We start from the raw sequence: 12,575 nt of genomic DNA on the forward strand, positions 1-12,575 counted from the left end.
TGTTTAGTTATGAAGGCTGCAAGGTATTTTTGAAGTAATACAGTATGTATCAGTGCTTATTTCCTTACAGATATCACAAAAATAGATGTTCAAATGTATTTGGAATAACAACAACAGGCACAAATGTTTATCAGCCAGTCAGAATATGTTGAGCCTTTCAAGTTTTGATTGATTCATTCGTTGATTGGTTGGTTTTGTACATGACTGGTATTTATCAATATAAATGGAACTTAATACAAACATTTTGTACTTAAATAAGTGTGAACAGGGTGTTCGAGGAGTTTTAAAATGTCTTAAAATGTGTTTAATTTCAAAAGATAAATTTTAGGCCTTAAAAAGTCTTAAATTCACAAAAATGTGGTTTTAAATATTTTTAACAGGTCTTAATTTTCCTTTGTCCATGCAAAGCTACCCAGTCTGTACACCCAACAATATCATACAAACAAAATTAACAAAAGTAAAATGTTTTTACCTTGTTTCAACACATATTCCAAACAAATGGCTAAGAAATAACTAAATTTAAATTTTAATGTGGCTGTAAAAAAAACTTTTACACCGGCCATTATCCAAACCCTTTAGTGTTTTGCGCTGTGAAAGTCAGAAATTTCATTCATAATGATTTTTTTAAAAAGTCTCGAAATTGATTTGGTTAAACTTGCAGAAACCCTTGTGAAGGAACTCTTAAACCAAAATGTAAATCTAACCCCTGATTATAATTATAACCCTTCACACATGCTTTTAAATTCCATTTGAAATCAAAATTTACAATATTAGCTTTTTTAGTACACATTGTTATTCATTAGGTGAACAATTAATCTGTTGTTTAAAAAATCAAAAGTCTGACCATTTACTTCAGCGTTTGGAGTGGCAGTTCCTCTTACCATTGGTTTGCTATGATCGAATGATGCGCGCACAGAAAGCCCCACCCCCTACTCAATATTCCATTTCAGTTGGCAGTACATCAACATACTGGAATAAAATCTCAACAATCATCGGTTCACAAATATTTTGAGATTATGAGAATTTGGGTGAAGTTTTGATCTTAAAAAGAAATGCAGAATAGCTTTATTATTCTAGGTGCTTTGCTGTTAAATACTGTCAAATATAATCAAAGTGTGGACAAATAATGGACATTTTTGTGCAAGGAAATGTGAATGTTCCCATGTTTTCACCATGTACAAAATCAACCAATGTTCCCATATGAATGTTCCCACTCCTACTGTCCTCCCTCAAACACCACACATAGTTGACCTGCAGATATTATAGTGAGTAGACAAACTAAAACAGACAGGAATATGACTCAAATAAACTACACATTAAAAAAAAAATAAAAAATTCTAGGTGACCTTATGCTTTTTCAAGGGAATTACTCTTTTTATTTTTTTATTGGTTCCAGTGCTAATTCTCCACCCTTTTTACTACAGAAACACTATCAAAGCCATTAACTGAGTCAATCAAGGCAATATAACAAAAATTCTCGTAATCAAAACACTAGCAGAAAAAATATGAGGTTTAGATTGTTTTATTAGAAGTGTTGTATAACATGTACTGTAGATCTGTACGTGACATCCGTGCACTGTATCTGTGTGTGTTTATGTGTGAAGCGTTCCGTGTCGTGTCAGTTTGTATGTACTCCTTTGTTTTCATTGCACCAGATTGCAGATCGCAGACACCGCTCCTGTCTCGTCTGTCACATTGTCATGTTGTGCTTTGCAATTTTTTTTTTCACGCCATACCCTTGGCTTGTTGTTTTTACCTGTCAGAATCAACCAGCAACCTGAGCCCTGAAACAAGACCTGCAGCAAATCTGCAAAAAGAAACCTGAGATGTCTGTTCATGCTTCATAACCAGGTGAAACTCACAAACTGTTTTAGCATACCACTGTCACAGTTGAAGCAAAACTTGCATGGTTTTTCAAACCACATCAGCAGTGGTTATTTTGATGCCCATTTTAAGAGGTTACAGCCTTAAAATTGCACGCACAAGTACAGATAAATGCTGATCAGCTGAGGTCATTTGGTTGCACAAAGAATGCCACATGCAGCTGAAAATAAAAATGCACTTTGATCCTATTTAGAAACATTATAAGCAGAAAATCACTTTCTTTTCTGTTAGTATGCCAATGTGGGAGAGTGAATCAGGAATGATGTCAACAACGAATGTTGAAACTGAATAAAGTCACTTGTATACAAAGAACAAAGAAGACAAATATATTATTATTATTATTATTATTATTATTATTATTATTATTATTATTATTAAAAATAATAATGATAATAGTAGTAGTATTAGTAGTAGTAGTAGTAGTAGTAGTAGTAATAGTATTGAATTGAACTGAATTTAATTGAATTACATTTCATTTAATTTAATAAATTCTCATTTCACTATTGTTGGAACAACAATAATTTGAGGAAATAAGGATTTGTATTTAATTTAATTAATTTATCTATTTATTAATTTATATGTTTGTTTGTTTATTTATTTTACCATTATTGGAACAACATCAAAATAAAGAAATTTATTTATTTATTTATTTATTTATTTATTTATTTATTTATTTATTTATTTATTTATTTATTTATTTACTTATTTACTTATTTACTTATTTATTCATTATTTTTATTTATTTTTTAACATTATTGGAACAACATCAAGATGAGGAAATAATATGTATTTATTTATTAATTTATTCATTTATTTGTTAATTTGTTTGTTTATTTAATTATTTATTGGAACAACCTTAAGATGAGGATTTTCTATTTATTTATTTATTTGTTTATTTGTTTTTTTATTTATTTCACCGTTATTAGAACTACATAAAGATGAGCAAATAATGATTTTTTAAAATTATTTATATATTTTATTTATTTATTTATTTTACCATTGCTGGAAAAACCAAGTTGAGGAATTATTGGAACAACTTCAATATGAAGAAATAATGATTTGTATTTATTTATTTATTTATTTATTTATTTATTTATTTATTTATTTATTTATTTATTTATTTATTTATTGTTTTTATTTATTTATTTACTTGTTTGTTTGTTTGTTTGTTTGTTTGTTTGTTTGTTTGTTTGTTTGTTTGTTTGTTTGTTTGTTTGTTTGTTTGTTTTTAACATTATTGATGTATTGATCAAGACGAGGAAATAACATGTATTTATTTAGTCATGTATTTATTTTTATTATTTATTTGACCATTACTGGAACAAAATGGAGATGAGATGAGGATTTTTTTTGCTTATTTATTAATTAATTAATTTATTAGTTTGTTTGTTTATTTATTTATTTATTTATTTATTTATTTATTTATTTACTTATTTACTTATTTATTAATTTATTCATTATTTTTATTTATTTTTTAACATTATTGGAACAACATCAAGATGAGGAAATAATGATTTTTATTTATATATATTTTTTTACTATAATTTTAATTCATGTATATTTTAACACAGGTGCATATGACTAAACAACATACAACAACATTTTTGTTTTCCATTGAATGAATTCCTCCTATTCTTGGCTTTGCCACAATAGACCACCATTTTCTTTCAGCAAGAATGCACAGCAATTGTCTTCAGTAATAATAGGAGCCCATATGTGGGAGAAAGATATAAATATAACACATACATGCAGCAACTTGTTTCGCAAATGCGTCTGTTTCTCTAGTGTCTTTGTGGCCTTAAATTGCCCATTAGCACTGGCAGCATATGAGGACTTTCGGTTCCTCCAGACTCCATGAGGAATTATGTGTTCATGACTGTGCTAAGAAACTGCAGGCCTGTTCTTCCCAACAGGAGTTACGGTGACGTCATCTGTCACTGAATGTTCCTTACTGTTGAGTACAAACAGCCTTGCCAAATCCTGGTCTATCCATTTAACGGTCTTACTTTAGATCCTGAGTCAGCCTAGTAAAAACCACTAAGGGAAAATCTCAAGGCTACGAGGGATCTCACAGCCCAGTGTAGTCTATATTTAGACACTACAAAGAAGGTTATATGTGAAATAAGTCTATACTTAAAAACACAACATGGGATTTTTGCACACAAACTGTACGTGATTTGCTTGTATGAACTATGTGCATCACTGAAGTTGTGTTTACCTTTTTAAGTTTGCGTATGGGATGTTTTAATGTTTAGTTCAGTCTATATTTAACATCATGTAATGTATGAGGGCTCGGAATCTTCAGAAACACTCACAGAATATGACAGAGCTTGATTTTTCAATTCAAACACTTACTGAAATAAGTAATTAAGTCCTCTTCACCATCTCTGATGATTACTGTGGAATTCTCTGTATATTAGCATTGTTTGAATGCATCCACTTACTGGATTATTGGGCTCAAAACTTTTCTGGAGTTTTACAGCTTAAACTAGTTAATTGCAAACAGAGAAGTAAAATCAAGTTAATGGGTTAGAATAGAAATAGAAATATCCCCTGGCCAGTTTTTTTGGCCAGTGTTTGTTTTACTGTAAATTAGCAATGTGACACCCCAGACTCCCAAGATCCTCCAATTGCATGGCAATAGCAATTATATTGAAATTATACTAAAATCATACTAAAATGCTTACAAATGCATGTAACAAATACAACAATTGAGTATTGATATATTTACAGCAGGATAATGACAAATTTTTCATGGAACATGATATTTACTTAACATAGTTTTTTTGCCTAATGGGAAATATATATTGACTTATATAATGTGTTTTACCAAACATTTACCAATGCAATTTAGCACTGTTGTTTGTGGCCAGGGTCACATATTTGCATTGTATAAGCATGCACAATGTGAAAAATTTTTTTGAAGACTGTTACACTTCAGTAATGTTGTCTCAATAATCATTTTTATTTTTTTAATTATGATTATTTTAAAATCTTGTTCTTAGTTTACTTATGATAGGACGATTTCCAGTTTTTTGGTTTACTACAGTATTTTTATAAGAACAATGCATTTTAAAAAAAAAAAAGTATGTTCCCTCAGCTTGAATGTTGACAAATTTATATATATATATATTAATTTCAATGTTTACACAATTTTGATCTAGGGAAAACCTCTGAAGTAAAACCAATATGTAATTAGGCTATTTTTGTAAATAACAGTACATTATTATCAACTTTAGGACTACAACAACATATATAACACAAAAATCTTGCTGTGCAGTATCAGTATCAGTATTGGAAGCCAGATAACTTCTTTTAGAGGTCTGTTTGTAAGTTCACCAATAGAAAAGAATGTAAACAAAACCTTCACACAATAGTAAGTTCACACAATAACTTGTATTGTGTATATATTTTAAACTGTGTTATAGACTTTTAAATTAGTTATTCAGTTGTAAATAATTATAAAAACTGGCTCTGTTTTATATGTTTGCTAAGAAACGGTGATGCAAATAATGAATCAGGTTTTTTTAGCAAATGTATGACAGTCACTAGTCTTATGTAAACATCCCAAACACCCACATAGCCTTTTATAGTGAATAGGTTTCTGCTGGAGCTGGCCTGACTCACTTACTGATGACTTCAAATTTCCCTCTCGCTCGCCTTCTTTTCACACTAGTGTTTGCCATGGTGACACTGGCTGTATGCAAATAAACAGACAGACGAACTTGGAGAATGATGAAAATAGTTTTTATTAGGCGCGGCCTGGTTGATGAGTAATTCTGGTGCAGCCATACAGTGGTAGTTGAGGCTGCTTGAACTTCGCCTCCAGCCAGGCTGAGTGAGCTTTTCCCAGCCTCACTCCCAGAGCGAAGTGGGTCAGGTCCTGGCCGCAGAGGGCATTCCTGCTAAGCACAGATGTGTTTCACAGGAGGTACGAGGCCCCTGGGATTTCACACCAAACTGTAGGTTGCCTCAGCAAGTTCTAAGAAAATGCGTGGTCAGCGCTATTACACGAACTTCACCTTTTGTGTGTAAAATGGCTTTATAAGACTTTAAATCCAAGTAAGAATGGAGCGCCCACACAGATGTGGGTTATGTAATATTAAATATAATTCCCTAATCCAATAGTAACCTGTAGTACGGCTTTGAGCGGAGTCCTTAGCAGCTGAAATAATAGTCGACGGGCACTAAAGCCTCCTCCTGCGCACAGCTCCAGGCGACATAGCGCTTACACCAATATTCCAGATGTAATGAGGCCATTTGAAATAAAGCATAACTGCTTGAGTCACCTCTCCCATGAACCTTTAGGGAGAAATAGGATGGCTGGTTAGTTCCCACTGCCCTATCAAACTGATAACGAAAACAAATGAAAACATCTCCCGCTGGCAGGTACACATCTGTGCTTTCCAATAGTGTGAGATTGCTTATTTTTCAATGTCTGTTTTGACCAAACTCACAGCAGTGTTTATTTAGACCTTTTGAACAGCAAGTCATTTTATATGCAAAACTGAAATTACCCAATAAACCCTTCATGTAGAAATCAGCCTAGAGTGTATTTCTGCATGTGCACTGAACAAATATTCTAACATATGGTTAAAAAAGTACACATTATTACAATATTAAAATTATTGGACGGAATTGATTAAAAATCAGTCACACTTTATATTGATGGTCTTAACTACTATGTACTTGCATCAAAAAGTAAAAACAATGGACTTACTGTGATCATTATGTATTGCAGAACACTTGTGGTGCTCTTGAGATGGGATAAGGCTAGGGTTAGGGACAGGTTTAGTGGTATGGGTAGGTTTAATAGTGGGTTAAGGTGTAAGGCAGTGTTGGGGAGGTTACTTTGAAAATATAATAGCTTACAGATTACAAATTACCCTTATTAAAATGCCATCAGTAGTGTACTTTTTCAGTTACTTTATAAAAGTAAAGTACGTGATTACATCTGAATACTTTTTAATTACTTTTAAGATTCTAATGGATATTTTCAACTAAATCATTTTCAAGCATTTATAGCAAACGGGTATGACCAGTAGCCATTTAATTTTAAAGTACAGCCACCACAAAACCAGACCTTATAAAAAATTGTTCAGTTCAGTTTTTTGTTTAACAGTTTTTAACACATTGTTACTGTTATGTAAAAGAATATGCTTTACAAAACAAAAACAGAAAAAAATATATAGAATATAACAGCAAAAACAAAAACTCCAATAAAACTAGGTGTTACACATTTAAAATACTGTAATTATTGTAAAGGGAATTATTTAGGACTGAGCATTATACTGTATATATATATATATATATATATATATATATATATATATATATATATATATATATATATATATATATATATATATATATATATATATATATATATATATATATATATATATTTACAACATATCAGTAAAGGCCACTTAATAATATAAACTGGGACAAAAAAATAAATCATGAATATTTTTGGAAGGATGGATGGATAAGTGTAGATTTTAGGAGTTAAAAGGTATTGATATTGATGCTGTATTGATGGATGGATGGATGGATGGATGGATGGATGGATGGATGGATGGATGGATGGATGGATGGATGGATGGATGGATGGATGGATGGGTGGATGGATGGATTTTTTTGATGGGTGGATTAGTGGTTAGGTGTTGGATCATTATTATTATTTTTTTGGATGGGTGGATAGATGGATTTTTTTTAAAGAATGGATGAATAGATAAATAAGTGGATGGGTATTTAAATTGGTATTATCAGAAGGAATAACCTTAGTATATTTTAATAAGATTATATTTTAGATTGGTGTATGGGATTTTGTTTGGGTGGAAGTTTTCGTTATTAGGGTTAGGGTTAGAGATAGATTATGATGGGCATGAATTGTTGGACATATTTTAAATGGAAGGGTGAATGGATTTTAGAGCTTTTTGGAGGCACTGACATTTTTGTATGGATGGATAATGAATGGGTGTTAAGTTGGATGAATGGCTGAAGATTTTCCAAATGATCAAAATAAGGATAGTTAAATGGAATTTTTTTTAGAATGATTTTATTATTAATTTATTATTATTATTTTTTTTTTTTTGCATATTGATAGATAAGTGATGAATGTATAATTTTTTGGGTGGATGGATATAGATATTTTTACTGATGGTGGATAGATATTTTTAAAGCATGGACATCCATTACATGTGTTTGTGTATTTCCCTCTGAACTGTGGCAGAGCAGGCTGCTGTAGCCTTCAACATTTGTCTTATCACTCTCTGAGCCAAAAGGTCAAGTACACTTCACTCTATACCCTCTGCTAAGCTCTCCGGCTACCAAATTATCCAGTTCTCTAAATAAGCTGCTACTTCATTATGCTGAATTCAACCACTGCCAAATGCAGACAGATATCTGTTCTATCTGTATGTGTTAGAGTGATCCAGATGCAACAGGGGATTTTGATCCTAGACTTTCCATGCTTCAGGGCCTGATGAATGATGACTCAGAGTTTGAGCAGTGCTGATAAATAATGAAAGTCTCGTGGTCTTTTGATAAGCTCCAACAGGCAGAGTTTGTGCAATAAGCCACATCATGTGACTCTAAAAGTAACTAGAGAGTCTATAGCAGCATGCTTCTACTACCAACACAAATACTAAAGCATGACATAATTTGTGTTGGGCTCAGAGGGCAAAGTCCAGTCAAATAGATTTAGTCTTTCTGGCGTGTCAGGAACATGTAACTGTGTTTCTTATTCTGCACGTACCAAAAAATTGTGTTTGTTAACATTGTCACAGAAAGCCAGCTGTGCAGACAGATGTCAGGGTTATAATAGTTTTACATTTTTCTTTAGTTTTAGTTTTTTGTTTTTTTTTTCTTTTGACTCTTTGTTTTCAAATTCAGTTTGTTTTAATTAGTTTTTAGAGGCAGATTTACTAGTTTTTATTAGTTTCTATATTTCGAAATGGCTTAGTTTTAGTTTATTAGTTTCAGTATTAGTTTTAGTTTTGTTTAGTTTTTTTATCTTTTGTTGAAAAAAGGATATATTTAGGTGCAAGGTTCAAAGACATGAGAATTTATTTAATAATGAAAATCAACCAAAAATAAATTTTTGAAACATGTATTCAGATGACACATGAACTCTACCCCTACCATCGTATTGATCTTCAAGTTCAAGTACAACAGCCCACAGGATAGCAGCCTGTGATATAAGGCATGTTGAAAAGTAAGTCGCTTGTGGAAAAGTGTTTACCGAAGATGCAAATCGTTTCAAATGATTCAGTCGATTTGGGGATTTAGTTTAACCAGTTCATTTAGGAAATCCGGTTAAAAAGAACGATTCCTTCGTGCTCAGGATCACTAATATGAAAATAAAACTCATTATTTGGTGCAAATGTGTTAATGTCATTAATGATGGGAAGTTCACGTCATTTTACTGACTCGAAGAAAGATTATTGAACGAGACTCAAAGGTCCGAGTCATTTCTTTCCTTTTAATTCAATTTGCCAAAATATTATTCAAATGTAACAAGTTGCTTCCAAACTCATCTACAACTAGCCCAGACGTTGACCACACTACTAAGAAGTCATAACTAAAATGCTATAAGAAAGAAAAAATAATCATTTATTGTTTATCTGGCCTTTTACTTATGATTATGTCAGCTGCACCTCTTCTGACAGGTCTTCAAGTTTGAGTGGTTTGTCACATACAGTAGACCCATATAAGCTTAAACAATGCACACAGTCTAAGCCGAAAGGAGCCATGATTAGTTCAATTCTCTGGTTTTTGAGCTGTTCATTCATCATGTGACAGCATGTAAAGAGAGATGACTCAAACCCGTTTCGAGAAATAAACAAATCCAATCTTTTTTCGGCTTTAAATGCATATGGCTGGCATCTGTCTTTTACTTAACAAATGAAAGACTCAAACCCGATAGAAGACTCGAAAAAAAAGTAACTAATCTTCTGCTCCACCTGCACAATTTTGCACGTGCCCAAATGAATGAATCACTCAGAGAGGACTTTAACGTTCTCGTGTCATACAAAAGATTTGTTTAAAATAAACAAAGCGTTCAAGAATGACCCATCACTAAATGTCATGTCCACACGTTGTTTGTGTCGTGGGAGCAACAGCAAAAACTGACTGGAAGAGGACCGGCTCAATCTGGCCAATGGCATCAGGATTACAGACATTGAGGTACCGCACGGGTCAAACACCTGGGAGCACTTCTAAAAGGCATACAGTAGGTTTATGTATTACATACATTTACAAAGACAAAAACTAAGGACGTTTTTGCTATAATTATAGTTAGAAATTCTAAAAATGATTAGATTGAAGGCTAAATGAGGGAATTAATAAATGAATGGACAAAAATGTCTATAACTATTCATCTATGTATTCATTTATACATCAATTTATCAATCCGCCTAATTGTTTTTCACACAATTCCCACTGACTGAATCCCCGCCCAAAAAAAAAAACTTTTGCTAGGATCTTGATAAAACCCGTTGTGTAATTTCTAAGCAGTTCTCCCACGGCCCAAGTAAGCATTTTGCAATTTGTGACTTACTGTTTTGTGTGTGTGGGTTTTTGTATTAACCTTTTTATATCAGCAGCACCGATATGGAATCTTACAGAGTTCATATAAATTTCATGTAACTGTTACTTGTTATTTTAAAACAATCAGTTTACTTATCGTGATCCTTGCAGCTTTATTATGCATTTGACTCTCTAAAATATAGTCGCCTCTCATTTCTCCGTGTGTTTCTTCTGGAAGCAGCGCTGATCTAGTCGAGCTTTGGCAGGCTTTAGATCTCCATCTCTGGTTACCGCACATATAATCCATCTGGAATGATGGAAAAAGAGTTATGAAACCACAGCCTATATTTGAAAGCATTTTGCATACATGCACACGAGAAAATCCATAGAAGAAAACGATTGCTGCCCAGAGATCAAAAGCTTTGCTGATCCTCCCCAGATCCCTTTTGCAAATACCGTCTGAATTTTACTGGGTCATTTCATTTGGTCAGTGGGTCGCCACATAAACATTTGCAAAGGAAATCCTGGCATGGCTGTGTCCTTCTAGGTGTCACTCTTCTTGATTACAGCTCTTTCCTTAGGGTTAACCTGTCCCACCACAGCTACCCAATAACAGTTGAAAGTAAGTCTGCAGTTGTGTGAAGATTGGCTGCTGGTGGACACTACAGTAGGGCCTTTATTAGAGCTCTGATTTTGTAGTTTGTTTTCGTTTTGTTTCTTACCGCCAACACCACATGACCTATGTTGACCAGTTGCTACACAGAGTAATATGTTTAAAAAGAAAGACATTGCAAAAGAAAATATAGAAAGATATAGCAGCTGTAGTATTACTATTGGTAAAGTACTCCTTGCTTGGTACATGGTTAGACCTCCTTTGTCTTCAGGACTGCCTTAATTCTTCATAGCCACAATTCTGGAAAAAATCTGAATTATTATTTAGAGATTTCAAACCATATTGGCATGAATACTCAGGAAGGCTGTGGGGTTTAAAGAATGCTCAGTTGGTGCTAAGGTGCAAAACATGTGCCAAGGAAAACAGCCTCCATGCCATTAAATCCATCCTGAACTGTTGATAAAAGACAGGATGGATCCATCTTTTAATGTTGTTTATGCCAAATTAAAAATCAAATCCAATCAAAATCAAATAAAATCACTTTTATTGTCACATCATCAGCAGCACATGTACTATGATGAGTAAAAAAAAAAGCTTAGGTGCCTGCTCCAGACAGTACAACATACCTCAAAAAACAAAATAATATACTATTAGCAATGTTGACAGTAATACAGAAAAGACAATAAATGTGTTAAGAAAAAGACACATTACACACTTGTAGGTACAGATAGGCAAGAACACAGTCAAAAAGGTGTACACATAGTTTGACTGATGGTGGAAAATGTTTGTAGGCAATATTGTTTTAAGGATTAAAGTGCAGTGCATGCTACATCTTGATGGTATGCAATGAGGGGTATGGAAAGAGTTTGTGTGAGGTGTGTTAAGTGTTCTTCAGCCTGATAGTCTGAAAAAATATGTTAAAAAAAGAAATAATAATAAAAATTACCAACAAAAATGTTATCATAGCAAAAAAAATGAGACTCATTACATAGCCTAATCTTTTTTAGATGTTGTTTTTCCAGTTTTCATGAGTTCATGCAAAACATAGCCTTAGTTTGTTTTTATTATTGTTAGGAGTGTGATGTGCTCATTTTCTCTTGCTGCTGTAGCTCATCTGCTTCAAAGTTTGGCATTTTGTGCATTCAGATATGCCTTTTTGCTGACCCGGTTGTAAAAAGCATTTATTTTTAGTTTCTGATGCCTTTCTGATCATTCTCATCTGACCTCTGGTATCAAAAAGCCACCTACCAAATTGCTGGTCATTGAATATTTCACATTTTTCTGACAATTCTCTGTAAACAATAGATATGGTTGTGACTAAATTACAATTGCTGTAAATCAGACATTTCTAAAATACTCACAGCTGCTTGTCTGGCACCATATTCAAAGTCATAAATTACTTTTCTTCTTCATTCTGAGCTCGGTTTGCCAGATTATCTTGACTATGTCTACATGCCTAATCACATGTGCAAACTATGTTAATTTATTATATATATATATATATATATATATATATATATATATATATATATATATATATATATAG

Source organism: Danio rerio, chromosome 14 (assembly GCF_052040795.2).
Source record: "Danio rerio strain M-AB ecotype USA chromosome 14, GRCz13ab, whole genome shotgun sequence".
NCBI lineage: Eukaryota > Metazoa > Chordata > Actinopteri > Cypriniformes > Danionidae > Danio > Danio rerio.